General features: G+C 35.8%; 1 pseudogene; it reads right to left on the reverse strand.

Moving 5' to 3' along the window:
* Positions 1-7,324: 7,324 nt before the first annotated feature.
* On the reverse strand, positions 7,325-8,271 carry LOC112931077 (importin subunit alpha-1 pseudogene; annotated as a pseudogene).
* Positions 8,272-18,662: the final 10,391 nt, after the last annotated feature.

Below are 18,662 nucleotides of genomic sequence, written 5' to 3' on the forward strand. Positions count from 1 at the left end.
GATCCTGGAGTCCTGGAATCGTGTCCCATGTCGGGCTTCTTGCCGGGAGCCTGTTTCACCCTCTGCCTGTGTCTCTGCCTCTCTCTCTCTATGTCTCTCATGAATAAATAAATAGGATCTTTAAAAAATAAAATTGTTACTATGTATAATAATGTGCCCTATCTGTGTGCTATTCCTAAATAAGTAAAGGAACCTCCAAGGATTTAAAGCATAGCCTTACATTAGGTTGTCCAACCACCTGGGTTTTCCCCAGACTGAAGGGTTTCCTGGGATGTGGGCAATTATGTGGACAAACTGGTATGCTGTGGTCACTGGGGATGGATTTCTCAAATTTGATCACAAATTTTATATATATATTGCCAGTGTGCCTACAAATGGGAATAAGAAATTTTACGAATTAGGGTTAAATGGGGTCTAAAAAGTCAAATTTGCTATGCCAGCCATCAAGGTTGGGACAATTATTTACGATCTTGTGAGATGATGGAGTTATCCACTGAGTTCTTAGTTCAGGTCATTATTTTTTCTCTTTAGGCTTTAGTGTGTGGTCTACTCAATTGAATACTCTTCCTTAAATAACCAGTTTCATATAAAGAAACACACACTGGTCAGCTCATTACGTTATTGAAAAGATCAGAAATTTTCTTCATGAAGCTTCTGTTTCCATATTATGAAGAGCATAAGAATTTTTTTCCTTCTTAAGACAATTTTTATTTTTTTGAAGACAAAAAAGCATGCTATTAGCTCTCTATTTGTTATTTTATTCTTTCTCCACCTGCTTCTTAAATGTATGCCTTTCTCAGTTTAATTCACAGTTTTCCTTTCACTCTATATACTTTCTTCATGTTGCAGCATCATAAAATTCACTCATGCTATACCTCAGATGTGCAGAGAAATTATAGTTCCCCAGACTCCCATCTGCTGGTTAGAGGGAAATTATATTTTAGTTATATTTACTTTAAAATTTGGTGTGTCTGAGACATGTTAATAGTCTCGAAGGTAGCACATATTCTAAGAATAATAGAAAAAGAACAACTATTCAGTCTCCTGGATTTCTTTGTCCTTTACAGCTTATTTCATAAAATAGGGATACAGGGATGTGGCTTATCTCATAAGATAGGGATACGGATGTGGCTCATGAGACCTCCTCATACAGCTGATGGGTTTTGTTCATGAGGGTGCCTTGGCCCTTCCTGTTTCCTGCTAATTCTGCTATCACTGACATACCAAGGCTTACTGGTTTACTGGTTTTACTCAGGACTCACTGGTCCTGTTGATGCCTAAGTGTAGTGACCTCATTTGGCTCTGACTAGGTGATCATGTTCTTTTGTCCAAACTTTCCTTTCTTTCTTTTTCTTTTTTTCTTTCTTCTTTCTTTCTTTCTTTCTTTCTTTCTTTCTTTCTTTCTTTCTCTTTCTTTCTTTTTCTTTCTTTCTTCTTTCTCTTTCTTTCTCTTTCTTTCTTTCTTTCTTTCTCTTTCTTCTTTCTTTCTTTCTTTCTTTCTTTCTTTCTTTCTTTCTTTCTTTCTTTTTCTTCTTTTCAGAATATTTGGGAGTGTCCATTGATTTTTTTTCTTTGAGCCACATAAATTACCTCCAAGATGCCCCCTTTCAGGGTTCACATGATTAACTGAGGTTTAGAATCTCTTTTGCTTTTATCTTGCTTAATGAGCATAAAGATATTTTCTAGGGCCAAAAGCCCTTGAAACTGAGGTCCAACCTTCCTAGATATAAAAAGTGCCCATTACACTCTAAACACCTTGCCAGTGTGCTTGCAAACATGTGGGTCTGGGTCTCAGGCCTTTACTATTTGCAAGTCTGCAGAGCTATGTTCCCTCCTTAGGTTTGGGGCAATCTCCTCTTTCTAAAGAATCCAACCTCTTTTTCCTCAAATATACCCTTTCTGTCTGCATTCATCATCCAGGACATCTGGCAAAATCTTCTCATGCCTTCTCATATAGACCACTCCTTTCACATTTCTATGTATATTAGGTCTCTTAAATCTTACTTGGGCAAAATCAAAGTTTTCATTAATTGTCTCATTTATTTTTCCTAGATGTCCTACCATCTTCCCCATTCCCTTCACAACCCCGAGTTTTGAGTTTTCTCATGCCAAACCCAGGAAATTATGTTTCTTTTTGCCCTGACTCTTCAACCCTTGATCATATCCAGGGTATCAGCAAGTCATTGTCAACATTACCTCTAAAACGTAAACTTAATGCATCCATTTCTCCCACCACTTTTCTTGACTACTCTGATCACTTTCTTGTCGCTGACTCGCCCTCTACACTCTTTTGAAAGTGGCATAAATCAAAGGATGTCTCTCCCTTGCTTAAAATCCTTTAGGCCTATCATACTTAGGAGAAAATCCTAAATGTGTTACCCTGGCCTACCTGACCCTCGATGACCTTGTTCTTGCCCCCTTTTTTGTCTTCATCTTTAAGTCACTATAGCTCTTGTCTATTTTACTTCAGAGGTACTGAATGGATTCTGTTCCTCAAACATAGTAGCTCATTCTGGCCCAGGTGGTTTATACTATCATTATCTCCTTGAGGAAGGCAATCCCCTACTCCTGGCATGGAGGAGTTGCCTCCATCCTGTTATTTAAATAACAGCTTAAATGTCCTCACCCCCAAAGGCCTTATCCAATCACCTAAACTAACATAGCCTCATGGTCCTTGGCTATGACTTTTCTCTCTCTCTTTTTTTTTTTTATGATAGTCACACAGAGAGAGAGAGAGAGGGGCAGAGACATAGGCAGAGGGAGAAGCAGGCTCCATGCACCAGGAGTCTGACGTGGGATTCGATCCCAGGTCTACAGGATCGCGCCCTGGGCCAAAGGCAGGCGCTAAACCGCTCTGCCACCCAGGGATCCCGACTTTTCCCTTTTTTTTACTCTCTGGACAGCATTCAACATTATCTTACATTCTTCTCAGTATTGTTTTGCTTATCCCCCTTTTTCCCCAGCTCCCTATGTTTCATTCAAGAACAGGCCTTCTCATAGCAAATACTCAAAAAGCATTTGTGGAAGGAGCAAATCAATGAGTAAATGAATGTGGTGGACTTTCGCAAAAGAGAGTTTTGTTCAAACAGCTTCTGCTTTGGTGCCTATAATGTTCTTGTGGGTAACGTTTGCCTACCTCTTTGGAGGGATGGGAAGGAAAATAAGACACAGATTAATATCTGAATATATTTCTTGCGCAGTGTGTCACACTATACTTAAATAGATGAAGGAAGATGAAACTATGTGATTTTCACATTCTTAAAGTCAAGTGAACTTAAGCAAATCCCTGAACATCTCTGATTCTCATTTTTCTCACCCTTAAAACTTGAGTACTAAATCTTGCCTCACAAAGGAATTTTAAGGAGCAAATGAAGTTGTACATGTGAAAGTGCTTTACAAAGTGTTTAAATAAAAGCTAACCTCTGTAGCAGGCTATCTTCGTGTTCCTGCAAGAATGGATCATAATAGAAAAGGATGTAGATGCAGAAGACTTATTTTAAAGCATAGCCTTATATTAGGTTGTCCAACCACCTGGGTTTTCCCCAGACTGAGGGGTTTCCTGGGATGTGGGCCTTTGTGTGGACAAACTGGTTTGCTGTGGTCACATTAGTCACTGGGCTCTGCACCAGTCAAACCACTGCAAAGATTTATTGCCAATTTCATGGTCTGTAAATACAAGGTATTAAGGTAAAGTAATATAAACCCAAAGGGGTCCAAATGTATGTAGAAACGTGAGGAGTACAGAAACCTTGACAAGTCAAGAAGGATAGAGAGAGTAATACAACAGAGTGTGTTTGTGGAGAAGGTTCAGGGAATGAAGATATCATAACTAGCTTTAAAAATAATTTCAGTTATGCAAGATGAATAGGTTCTAGAGCTTTGCTGTACAACCTAGTGCCTATAGTTGACAATTAAGTTTTGTACAATTAACACTTTTTTGAGGGTAGATCTCATGTTAAGTGTTCTTACCACCCAAAAAACAAAAGCAAAAAACTAAAAAACAAACAACCCTAAAACCCAAAGAGGCATGCCATTGATGACTATGTGCCAGCTCTACAAAGATATAAGAATACAAAATGGAGAAAAATCATTCTTTGCCTGACTACATCTTTGAATTCATTCAGTTTCTTCCTTCTTATTCTATTTCATTAGAAGGTACAATTCTCTGAGATTTCACCTTCCTTCTACCTGGTCTCCAAATTTTCAAGTCCTCCAGCACATGATTCATACGGCAACTGGAGTGATGTAAAGTGTTCTAATCTAATTCTTTCATTCTCTGTTCAATCTTACTTATTGAAAGTCTCTACTGCTATTACAGATTAAGAAAATAGGAGCCTAGATATGACCTAAATATCCCTGGTCCATTGGTACCTCATAGTCTCATTTTCATTGAATCCATACCACCTGCTTATTGGAATCTTTACTCATTCAGTTACTCATATGTTACTACCCATTTTCCTTCCTCACGACCTTTGCACAGATTGTTTTCTCTGCCAGGAGTACTCACTGCTTGCCTACCCCACTCACAATTCAATGTAATGTCAATGTAAATGTCAGTGCTCATAGGTTGGGGAGACACTGGGGTAGCCTCCTCTTTATACATTCTCATTACCCTGAGTTTCTCCTAGCAGTGCTTATTTTGACTATAATTTTATATTATAAATATTAGAAATTATATTTAATATAATATTAAATTATATTAATATAATATGCCCCTGCCTTGCCCCTCTTACTCTTTCTAATAAATAAGATTTACATTTTTTAAAGTAGACCTCTGCTAAAACTGAGATGTGATTTCATACCCTGTGCTTTTTCCTTGGCTCTGTATTGTCTTTTTTTTAGGTGAGAGAAAAAGGCAAAGAACAAACTAATAAGTGAACAAAGACCCTGGGCAACTCTTTAGTTCTAGATACACATAAGACAGTGACTATGCTATAAATCTTCCCACTTCCTACATCAAATCACCAAGAGCTGCTCTTCTGGAAATAGCACCTGCTGAGATGTAAGTGATCTGTGTTACTGGAGAGCTGCCTGAGGGGTCATGCGCATGGCTGCAGATTGAATCTCTGTATCCCTGAGGCTGACAGCGGGTCTCACTCTTCCAGCAGGCATCAACATAGCACCACTGGCCAAGAATCAAACTCACTTGCAAATCTTCAAAAGCAAAATTACTTATGTCCAACCACACACTCCACATGTAGAGGAACAAAATCTCCGGAAAGAGGCCAAGGAACTTATATAATTTTTTCACACTCTCCAGAAGATTTTGGTGATCAGTCAGGTTTGGGAACTATTATATTCACTCCTTAGATCATTACAATCCTGTGATTTAAGATTAAATACAAAGTGAGAAAAAGGAAGTTATTGGGGCGCCTAGTTGGCTCAGTCAGTCAAGCATTTGCCTTCAGCTCAGGTCATGATCCCAGAAGATTGACCCCCACATTGGATTCCTTGCTCGCTGGGGAGCCTGCTCCTCCCTCCTGCTTGTTTTCTCTCTCTCTTTCAAGTAAAAAATAAAATCCCAAAAAAGAAGAAAGAGAAAGTGATTTGTCCATGTTAATACAACTAGTAAGTAGTGCAGGAAGACTCTGAACTCAAGAGTTCCAACTCCTATCAGGTGACACATTATATTGTGACACAACCTAGTTTTTAAAAGAAATACTATATCCTTTAGGATAGGTCTATGAAGAAATTTTAGTGAGAATAGCTGCAAAAATGGTGTTAATTGGATTAAAATGCTCAGTCACGTTCTCTCATGTGCTAGAAAGTGAGTTTAGAAAAGTTCCAAAGCAATGGTCCTCAAATTCCATCATGGGTAAAACTCAATTGGGGCCCTATCACTTAAAGCTCTGATTCATTGGGGCCTTAGGATTCTGTGCCTTTCAAAAGCCCCAGAGGTGATTCTCATGTACACAGTTAGGCTTTGGTGAACATTGCTCAAAATTGCCTTCTAGTCTGAGACTGTGATGATTATTTGCCTGTAAAGTAGTGGTTCTCAGCCTTGATTACACATTATAACCACTTAGAGAATTAAAAAAAAAATACTGATGTAGAGGCCACATGCTAAGAGATTCTGATTTAATTTGACTGAGATGAGACCTACTTAACAGTATTTTGGTAAAGCTTTTTAGGTGATTCAAATGCGAAGCAAGGGCTTTAGAAGATAGATCAATTGCTGGAGCCACATGTATTAACTTTGCCTCCAGATTAAGGCAGGAAGTACATTGAAGGAATTCTGATTGCCTTTCTGCTTTCTAGGCATAAACAAAATTATAAGGTATTTTGCAAAGATAATATAGCACTCAATGGTGACAATATGCTAACAGTTGTGTGCCTGAAGATTAACATATAATCCACTATTTGAGAAATATGTTTTTTTTTAATGAAACATAATTATGGAGACCACTTTCCAGAGACGTGGAAAAGCAAGCCCAGCACATGGGATTAAACAACTAAGACTAAAGAAAAAGAAACAATTTTCAAATCAGCAACAGTTATATCCATTTGATTATTTTCATGCACATTATTAACTAGGCTGTTTATATTTTAATTAGAAAACATACAGAAGCATAGCTATTTAACTTCTAGGAGGTAGGATTTCTTTTCACAACAATAAACAATAGGAATAGCAGTAACAACCACAAAAGCTTAATTTCGGCCACAAGCCATCATATGCGTTCAATTCTGAATATTAAAACAGGATTACTGAGGCTAAATTCTTGTTATTTAGTTTTAGTTGGAAAGAAGTACAATTTTTCCAGACATAAAGTAACTTATGCAAGACAGTAATTCCGTCTAGAATTGGTGCCTTGAACACTTGAGGACTAAAATTATAAGCATTTCTGAATGTCAACTATGGAATAGGAACTATGCAGGATGCAAAGCAGAATAAGACGTGGCTATTATTTATGGGACTTACAGAAAAGCTGGAGCAACACACTTCATACATGGAGAAATTATCAAGAGCACAGAATCCTAGAAATTAAGAGCATGAAAGTTTTCAGTCTTGGAATCATTATTTATTTGTTTTGTGATCTTGGTCAAGATTTCTTCTTTTTTTTCCCTTTGGGAAAGAAAAAGGTGGAATTTCATCTTTATTTACAGGACATTGTAAGATATTACATTCCACATAGAAATAAGAAACCCATTGAGAGGAGAAGCTTCCCATAGTATGTACGGTTTGGAATTGTTTAATTATAGTTTGCTTATAAAAGTTTCTACATTAACAAAACACACTTAAAAAGAGTTCTTAATAGAGAAACAGTAAGACAAACTTATGCCAAAATAGTACACAACAAACAACTTGATGCCTCAGCTGTACAATCTAAAAGTTAAAGGGCCCAAGGGTGCCATCCTGAACTTGGAATGTATAACCTTCAGAGGTAGTTTCTGACAAAGCATTTTGATCTTCCTCTCCCTCTACAGAGAAATACTTCTCAATCAAGTTTAAGGAAACTTTGTACCCAGATTCATGTTCATGGTTTTGTAGAGCTTCATCTTTATCCAAACCTCCATATTCCTCAATCATTATACTCATTTTCTCAGTTTTATCTAGTTTCTCAGCAGCCTGAAAGATGTTTGAATAGGCGTCCAGAATAACCAGAATAAGTTTGGGATCTGTTGCAGTTAAGAGGTTCATCGATGGTTCTATTATGCCACAACAAATGAGGTATCCAATCTGTTCAGTTGTTCCACCACTTGTATAGTTGGTCATAGCCCATACAGCTTCTTTTGTGTCTTAAAGTCTGCCTTAGAGAGGACACCAAAGAGGAACAGGTCTAATTCATGATTCACATCTTGCTGTATCTGGTCCTGGAGACCAGTTACAATGTTTGAAATTGTCCACATGGCTTCCTTCTGAATAGTTTTGGAATAGTTTTGTTAGCAGGCTGGGCAAGACAGGAGCACTGTATCTGTTGCAAACTGGAGCACTGTATCTGTTAGAACCTGGATCTGCTCATCTGTCCCAGTGATAATATTTCCTGTGGCTCTTAGGGCAGGAGTCACAATGGGCAATACCGTAGCTTCTTGGAGCTTCACAAGTTGGGACACAACTCCTGAACCATTTCAATCCATTCATTTGGATCATCAGTAAGGTAGGTAGGAAATTACCCAGCAGGTGTCTGCTAATTTTCAGGATCAGCATGATGCAGGAGATAAACTAAGGTAGGAAGAATCAGCTCAACAGCATCTAATGGGGCTGCAGGATTCTTACTGTGGCAAAGGTTTGAAAGTGTCCGAGTAATTATGTAAGTAAGCTAAAGATGACATGCTACAAATATTTATTGAGTATAGATAAGATGAAGGAAGGTATTAGGCAAGGTGGGGTTACCATATTAATTTCATTCAATTTAGGGACTAGAAGATAAGATAAAACATACCCATAATACAAAGTAGCATTTAAAAAAATAAAAATACCGTGGTAAATAACTTGGAATTTTAGGGGACTTGAAATAAAATACTCATATTTTCTTGGCCGGAATTGAGTCATATGGCCAAAACTGTCTGCAAGGAAAATACCAACTATGTACTCAGGAATTAAAAGGAAACTCAAACTGGAAAAATATGTAGGAAATAAATTAGGGTTCCAGTAGGGCTATCAAAGAGGTTCACAAGCCAAATTTCCATTATTTGGCTGATCCATGGGAAATTTTAGCCTGTGTCAGTGTGTTAGCATTGAGTCATATTCAACAATCTCTGAAGTGTCTCTGTCTGGGTTTTTCCATTTGCCAAGCACAAAAGAATATTGTTAAATAGCTGTGGATCACTTTGCGATGTACAGAACAAACATTCAGCATATGTCCATATTTTGAGTATGTCATTGATATTCCAGGATTCTTCCTGAAACTACCTGCATTTAAGGAGCCATTAGTCTATTAACTGACTCAGATCAAAGACTTTGATGGTCTACTGTGGTTTTGCTGCCCAGATTTGGGTGTATGAAAATTTAATCATCCATTTCATTCTCAGGGACCCCATGGTTAATTCACCACAGCCAGAGATCCTTGTGGGTCAGATTATTCTATTTTCCATGCTGTCCCTACTGTTATTAGAGTAATCATGCTCTTTTATCTCTAGCAATTAAGTACATGTCCTTGATCTCTGACACCTTTGGATCTGCTCATTCCAAAAGAAGTCAGGAAACTGTTTCAAAATCAGCATTTCCCTCTAACATTCCTGGCCTACAAAAGTCTCCCACTCAAGTGCTTTTGAAGGATTTTCTTTGGCAGAGAGTGCAAGATTGGAAAGGTATACTATGTCTAAAGTGCTGGAATGTTCTGCTTCATGTCCTGGGTGGTGATTATATAGATGTGTTCTTATGTGTTCACCTAGCACTCATTGATTGCTTCCACAGGTCTCTGATGCCTTTAAAAGCATGCATTTTTGGAATCAGTTAACATTTTGTTTGGCTCTTCAGCGGAACATATTTTGGTGCAAGGCAACTACAACTGTCCACTAAAAATGTACACTCTAAAAAAATGTACACTCTGCTCTTAGCTCTGTAGAAAGTAATGATCCAAAATAATTTATCTTTGTAACTGAAAAAAAATACTTTCTTTTACTGAGTAGCAATGTTTAAATTCCTAGAGGTGCTCTGGTGAATTCTCTATTACCTTCATCACTCTCTATATAGCCTTATCTTGTTTTATTATTTTTTCCAAAGTCCTTTCACTACCTTCCAAAATATGTTTATTATTTCTCTATTTCTTCTCCAGATTATAAGCTGCAGGAGACCAGACAAATATTTTATTTTGCCTAGTGCTTTATTCCTAGCACCTAAGCCAGTCTCTGGTTTATGATAGGCACTCAATAAATATTAAGTGAATGAAGGCATGGTGTTACTTATTAAAATGTCCAGTCAACAACAAGGGAGAGTAATAATCTATTTGCTAGGATTCTGCATTTTAATTTTGCCTTTTAATTAATCATTATTGGTAAATTAAATGTTTATGTTTGCTTGAATTTCATATATCATGCATTCTGTGTACTGACATTGTTTCAATTGAAACAATACTAATGTGTCCTAATTGTAAATTATTATCAGCATGTTGCCACAAATGGTATGATTTGGGGTCTTCACATGAAATGCAGGGTAACTTCTCCTTCCTCAGAATAGCTGTATCATTTTCTTCATGAACTAAGTATTTGCCATATATCAAATACTATCAGAAGTGTGTTTTTATTGTCCCATATAATCAGTTCTCCTAAAACACTTGTTTTGAAAATACAAATTTGTTCAAAAGTGATTGATGTATTAGGAAATAATTTGAACTTAACACAAATGTATTTTCTTTTGCATAATTTCTTAGATGAATGCCGAAAACTGCATCCAGTTGAACCAAGCTATATGGGAATACATAAAGTGTGTACACCCCCCTACACACACACACACACACACACACACACACACACAGACACACACCTGAAACATCTACCAGATACTTCAGTTCAGCATGTGTGTCATTTAGTATTACAACCTCCTGTGTGGTTGCAGATAACCTTTGGTCCACCATTTCACAATAATTCACAAGCTGCAACTCATTCAATGCCCCTTCCACAAGGAAATTTCAGGGTTTTTTTCAGGTCAAATACTACATACATATGTCATATACATGTGATATATATATATATATATATATATATATATATATATATATACACATGTTAAGTATATGTTATGTGTAACTAATATATAATATAGAATATAATAAGTGTATATTATATTATATATTAAGTGTATATATACTACTTAAAATGTATAATTGATAATAGATTTCTGTTAAGTTCTTATTTTTTTAATGTGTTACTGACAATTTACACTTTTGAGTATTGTGTCTTCACCCTAATTTCCCCCATAAACCTTGTGAGTTTTATTGTGCAGATTTTGCATAGCATGATGCTTCTTTAAGAATGTATGTGTCACATTACAACAAAACTGGCAGTATTATTATTGCTCTATCATCTGTGTTCTCAAAATCCTCTAACAACATTGGTTGGGTTCTCCAGAAGTAGATGCTGATGTATAACTGGGCTGCAGTATGTTTTTGGGGATCAACATCTGCAAAAGGAAATAGGCAGAAGCAAAAGCAGGCCAAGAAGGGATACAAACTGTGGTGTAGGCTTAACAAAGCTTCAGGAAAGCATTCTGGAAGGAGTATTGCATGTCAGAAAGTATGTCCTCTGCTGAACTGAAATGGCCAAGTCTTTTACCTCTGTTTTCCTCAAGCACCCAATATGGGTGTGGTTGGAATGGTGAGACTCAGGCGAGGGGGCTCTCTGCAGCTAAGGCATGTCCTAGAGAAGCTGACACCTGGGAACTGTCTGCTAACCAAAGTCTCTAGAGTTGAGCATTAAAAACCTTTCTTGAAAGGGAATACTGCTTGAATTTATATCATACCCATGTCAATAGGTATTTCTGGGTTAATCTCATAATATCTTTTTGGTTAGAGAAACTTAATTTTGAAATAATATTAGATTTACAAAGGTTGCAAAGATAGTACAGACAAATCCTAGTACCTTTTGCTGACCTTCCTCTGTTATTAATACTTTACATAACTCTGGTGCAATAATCTCAACCAGGAAATTAGTATGGATGCAATACTATTAACTTAATACAGGCCCTTTTCAAATTTTACCAGTTCCATTCATATTCTTTTTCTGGACAGAATCCAATTTGAGATCCCACATTATATTTACTTGTCACGAATTATGCTTTATTTTTTACGTATATGTCCATCCATGTGAGATCCTTAAAGACAAATACCACATAAATCATATACTAAATATTTAGCAAAGTGTTTGGTGATATAATTATTAGATTAATAATTATGGGATGGATAAATTATGCAAATTTTCCAAAGATAGATATTTGTTTAATCCTAATCTCTAGCATTATGGCCACAATTGGTCTTCAATTTGTTTGCTTAGTAATTTGCTTAGCAATGAATGAAATTGAACTTTACATATTGGGTACCTTTCATGGAGTAAATGATACAAATTAAACAGAAAAGGAAGCCCATTCCTTTCTTATCACTTTTTAAAAATATGTTACATTTGAAATGGGGAAAGAATATAAATACAAGAGAAGATAGAATAAACCATCAAAAATGTTTAGGGAGATGATGTTGAATCTCATTTTGAAATGTGTGATTGGCATGCATTAATAAAGAGAAGGAGGCAATTTTTGCAGAGGATGGTGATGTATAGAGCCACAGAAATATAAGACTGGCACATGGACACAAAAAGATGATAGGACAGAAGACAGAAAGCAGGGTGCTGGTTTTTTTTTTCTTTTTTGGAATCAACAGGCAGAGAAAATTATTAAATACCCTTATCCATTTCTTGAGTACTAAATAGACAGAGCTTTTGAATGATGAATTTCTTTTTGATCTTCTGTGGATTTTGCATGATAGAAGTTTTGCTGCTTGCTTGTATTCATTCATTCATACTTTGAATGATTAAAAAAAACCCCATAATCATATAAACTAATTGCTTACTAGGATAGAAGGAAATGGATTTGGATATAATAATTCAGAGAGAAATACGGATTTTCTTCTTAATCATGTGGCTATCATAGGGAAATATGCAAGTAATTTTTTAAAAGATTTTATTTATTTATTCATGAGAGACAGAGAGAGAGAGAGAGAGAGAGAGAGAGAGAGACAGAGACATAGGCAGAGGGAGAAGCAGGCTCCCTGTGAGGATACTGATGAGGGACTTGATCCCAGGATCCTGGAATAACAACCTGAGCCAAAGGCAGATGCTCAACCATTAAGCCACCCAGGTGCCTGAATATACAAGTAATTTTTAAAATCTACAATCTAAAACACAATTTGGTTAATTAGTGTAAGAGAAATGTATTAATTACATCTTTATTTGTTGATTTATAGTATTTTTCAGTTATTCATTTATAGGATATATTCATGATGCTAATTATTGGGGGGGCACAATTACTCATTATTCTCTTTTTATTTTACCAAGTATATAGCAATATTTTTATTTTTACATTGGATTGCACAATTTCTAATCTGGCTAAGTACATACTTCTCTGATAACTCTCAAATTTTTGGATTCTATTTCTCAATGTCCAAAAAGCTCTGTTTTTTCTGGAATGTGATGGCTGTAAATGGTGTGAGATTTTAGCTTAAGCTTAGTGTTATCTTGGATGAAAGGGATTAGCACACTGCAGAAAGGAGCTGAGTACTCAGTGCAGCTACTTTCCTTCTGAGACTTTAATTCTCTTTCAAATAATCAGTTGAGAAAGTGACTACCAAAGACAAAGCAGCATAATATTCAGTGTGTTTTCTCCTTGTATTTTGAAATCCAAAAGCACAGCTTGTAAAAATAGCCTGTTAGGATGTTTGTTGCATTTAAAAATTCGATCAGTATTTCTTCATCTTTTTTAATGAAAACATTTTTGCAAGCAGAAGGTTTTTTTTAAATGGTAATATGTATAAAGAAAATTTAGATGCATATGAGGTTGTGTTACAGTTGTTAATGCTTGCATTAAAATATTTTCAAACCTGCTTGATTTTGGAAGAAATGTTCTTAATCACAGGTATCATTTGTATGGCATCTTAATGTAACAGTCCATATTTGATCTGTTGATGCCTAAATCAAAATCCTCATTATCTCTTCCAAAACCAGCTCCTCCCTTTCTGCATTCTTTGTCTTTACTAATGGCATCTTACTCTGCAGTTGCTCAGATCAGACCCCTGTTGGGTTATCTCCATGTTGGGCCATACTAGATAACCTGCATCTCACACTTGTGTCTGATACAGCACTGATCACTCTCCACTTTAATGCTCTGTCGGAGAATATATTTCTTGCAGAAGACTGTGTATCTGTCTCTTAGTGCTAGACCTTAGATCATTGTTTGGCATGAAATAGACAATAAATGTCTGGGGAATAAGTGTAGGGCTAAATAAATGAATGATGTCTTTCTGTCTCTGGTATCTGCTTATCTTCCAATATCTATTGATTTTACTTTCAAAATCCTTCTCTTATCCATCATAACCCCTTCATTCTTAGGCCACAAAGCTCACTATAATCTTCATAAGCAATTACTTAGACATCTTGCATGAGACTTCTTATGTCATTTTCATCTCTGTCACCATTCCCCTCCTCTATCACATCTTTCATGTTGCTATCAAAGCACTGTTCCTAAGAGACATCTCTGAATTTATCATTCCTTTGCCACGTATCCTCCCTGGACCAAATTCTATGCAAGACAAGAAATACAACTCTCTGATATCTTTAGCACGTTATCCAAGGTCTTCTATGCTCTGGTCTCAGAATAGCCAGCCTTCTTTTCACCACATCCACTCTTGCATATGATATTTCCTCCATATCAGGAATTATTATTAATTTTTTCTTCCTTGCTGTGTTTTAGATCTTTTGTTTGCTGAAATATCTTTTCCACCTTCATCTCTACCTGTCACCAGGCAATTTAGCCCAGGTTATGTGTCACATTTTATATTTCTAAAGAATTACCTCAAAGGAAAGCAATTTCTCCCTACTCTGTTATCTCATAGGACTTTGTCCATAATTATTTACTTCATTTACCTTTTATTATCATTATTTGTATTTGTAGATTATATCACTACTAAGGCATAAAGAATTTAAGGCAGAGACCATGGCTTGCTATTCTGTGACTCTTCAACAGATTTAAGCATGGTTCCCAAGAGGGCAGATACAGGTGTTTCCAGACTGAATCTGGAACATGTGCAAGTATCTATTATTACATTTTCTTGATATCATAAACTTAACATAGTGAGCTACACAAAAACAAAGTGTGCAACATAGGGTATTATTTAAAATATCAAGTTTTATTTATTTCTACTATAAAAGGAATTATAAATTTGCAAGCTAGGTAGAGTAAATGAAAAGTTAATAATATCAACCTAATCAGAAAACAGGATCACTTCATGGGGAAGTGATTTTGAATCTGCTTTTGATTAATATATCAAATATAATTTAGAGAACAGAGACACATAGAAGGAACATAGGCTCCTGAGAAATCTGGGTTTAAAAAAAATTCTTATTTTTAACCATGTAAGCTTAAACCATTTAGTCTGAGTCTCTATTTCCTAATTTGTAAGATGGAGATAATTAATAGCACTTGTCCTTACATTACTGGGTGTTTTCAGGTGTAAGTGAAATAGTAAATTTGATAGTATTTTGCTCTAAATATGAGTACAAATGGAAGTTATTATCATTTAAAAAATTTATCAGTTTTCTAGGCTATCAGATAATCAGTAAATTAACATTTAAGAATAAGTATGTTTTTCTTGTAAATAAGAAATGTATATCCTTCCATATCTCATTCTTGATTTTTTACCATGTTCCAAGTTAACATATCGAGAATTTTCCATTGTTTTGGAGTATAGCAGATAACTCTTCAGATAATTGGTATGACTGCTTAGTCAAGTTATTAACATTCATTAATATTCAATCCAGCCATTGCAACACCTATAGGATCTATACACTACTTCCCCACCAGTTAAGCAGGGTATCTACAGATTCAAGGACTAGTTAGAGAATGGTAATTGTGCTAGAAAAGAAATTGATCTGAAATGGGTTTAACTCTCCACCATACTATTATAAAATCCATGAAAATGAGAACTTAATATGCTTTTCATCCCTATTTTCCCCCATTATTATTTTTTCACTGCAGTGCCTGAAATATAGAAGTTATCTAAATATTCATTGCATGCTTCAGTGAAGGAAATATCTGATTATTTGGTGATCAACTTGAATAATAATGTTAAGCTAGAGATGCCAGGATAACTCTCAAACTTAATGGAATGTTTCCAAAATATTTAGGAGATAGGAATCTATCCTATTTTGTAGATAAGCCTATAGAACTATGGTATAGGGGGCAGGAAGAAACCTCTTGGAAAACGTCAGTCGTGAAACTTGAAAGATTGTCAACCAAATTGCCAGTTTTGAAGTAGAGTTATAGAAATGCCAAATAGATTAATATCAGCCAAGGCAGACCTGAGTACAGAGATGCATTATCATTGGGTTTGTGTCCATAAGTCATAGCTTCTTCACCAGGTTTGTATCTGAAAGCTACTAATGTGACTGGAGCCTATAGAATACAGACAAACATTATATAGTTTCATTCATTCAGGGAATATAAAAACTAGTGGAAGGGATTAAATGGGAAAGGAGAGAAAATGAGTGGGCAATATCAGAGAGGGTGACAGAACATGAGAAACTCTTAACTCTGGGAAATGAACAGGGGTATTAGAAGGGGAGGTGGTTGGGGGGGTGGGATGACTGGGTGACAGGCATTGAGGGGGGCACTTGACCAGATGAGCACTGGGTGTTATACTATATGTTGGCAAATTGAACTCCAATAAAAAATATACAAAAAAAGAACATAGTTTTATATCAGAGATGTGTTCAAGTATTTATTATTATTATTCTCTTTTTTCTATCTATTGCCTTTTGTTATATCTGAGTCCTCCCTGTTTATAGCATTTTGTACTAAATTATCATTTGATATGATACATTTGCTCAATTGCTGAGCCGGTGACAGCACCCTTATCAAATCTTTTTCCACTAGTGGAGACATTTCTAATGCTTTATTAACCGTATAGATTTTGATCCATGTTAATAATGACAACATGATTAATACCGGCTTACTTTTCTGAGCACTTATGATTTATCAGACACTGTGCTAAATATTTTAATATACTGTTTTTAATCTTCATGACTATTCTATGATTAGGTACTATTACAATTTCAATTTTACAACAAGGAAACTAAAGCAGAGAGAGGTTATTTGGTTTTCCAAGGTGCTCACAGCTAGGAAATATCGAAGCCAAGTATTGATTTCAGTGGCCTGGTTTAGGGCCAGTGAGCTGAACCACTGTTACAACTGGGTATTTGTTTAACACACACTTCCTGGGATTAAAAAAGAGTGTAGATCATGTACTCTTATAGTTTAAGATGAAGATTATAACTAAATCAACAAAGGAAAGTTTATTAAGGCAATAGGGATGACCTAGAAAAGAGAATGAAGCTGATGAAGAGTTTTCTAAAATGAGAAACTACATAGAGTTATTCTCAAACTTATATTGAACAGCTACCATATTTGAAGCACTATTGTTGGTACGGGGATCATATTCTTATTAGTGGATGAATTGTGTAAATGTGATTATTAACTAAAATCTATTTCATTTGAAACTATGTTAATATGCATAGACAGTACTTCTGAGAGCTAAAATTACTTAGATCATATGCACTTCCTGTTTGAAGCTGTAGAACTTCTTTCAGGTGGCCATGGAGTTGTGCCACCTTCATGGCAGCTGACTATGAGGGGCATAGATGACCAATGGTTTTCAGTTGTGATACCTTTGGATCCTTCACTGTTCACACCATAGACATAATTCCTATAGACTGCTCCAAGCCAGCGGGCGAGCAAGGTGATGTTCTAGAACCAATCTACTCCTGCTTGATGTGGGAGCTCTTCCAAAAAACAACCTATGCTTGGGAGGTTCCTTTCAGGTTGGCTGAGACTTTCTCAGAATTTCATTGCCTTTTGGAGCTTTCATACCGAATTTTTTCCTTTCTCTTCGCAGGCTTCAGACATGCGTCTTGGTCTGGAGCCTTTCCCTACTTACTTCCTCCACCCCATCTCCTTCTTCCATTCCTCTCTTTACTCTCACTCTCTCACTCCCTCCCACCTTCTCTCCCTCTCTCTCTTTCTCTCTCTTTCACTCCCCCCTTCAGGTATGTCCCTCAATAAATATCTGGGACTTCTAATCCTACCATGGTGTCTGTTTCTCAATGGCAATAAACTGGCATGTTAGATAAAGTTCATGAAGTTTTTTTTTTTGCCAAAAGGAATTCCATGATCTTTTTTATATACTATTGATGTGCCAATTAATTCAACAAGAATTCCAACAAGCATATTTGAATGCATAAGATTATTAAACAGGCATTCCTGGAGACATCACTTCCTTTAAATTCTATTTTAAGACAGTGAAATGTCATTTATAAAAAAGAAGAAACTGCCTTTAAACAAGTCTTTTTTTTTTTAATTTTCTTTTGATACCAAGACTCTACCCAAGGATAAAGTCATCAAAAATGGTAAATATTTCAATTAAATTTATAAATATATGTCTTTTCCAGAGCACGGCATACATGTTATCTTAATACTAACCATTAGAGTGACATTTAGCTTTAGAATGAAAAAGTAGAATACCACTTAGTCTTATGATTATATAGTTCTGGTCATTCACCATTTCTGCTTAAAAAACTCCATGGTCACCCTCAGTACTTCCTGTTTATTTGTCTTACCCACTATCTAATTAATATTTGATTAAAATGCACACCTGCAGAGCTTTCCCATCACTCTGTGGCTCTTAACTCTCTATTTTACCTGTTTTATTATGAGATTAAAAATACACAACTCTGGCAGCATATAAATGAAAATAATAGTGATAATAACTTTTAAGAATAAATTAGCATCATTTATTTTTTTTTTAGTAATGATTTTTTTTAGGCTTAGTGCTCATCTGAGTTTAAGAGACAGACATATCTTAGAATGAACCACATTCTTTTAAGTTCCTACTTTCTTCTACTAACAAATCATAAAATATCAAATTTCTCTAGATATTTTGAAACTTGCTGGTCATTCCTACCAAGAT

This window comes from Vulpes vulpes, chromosome 4 (genome assembly GCF_048418805.1).
Source record: "Vulpes vulpes isolate BD-2025 chromosome 4, VulVul3, whole genome shotgun sequence".
In the NCBI taxonomy this organism is placed as follows: domain Eukaryota; kingdom Metazoa; phylum Chordata; class Mammalia; order Carnivora; family Canidae; genus Vulpes; species Vulpes vulpes.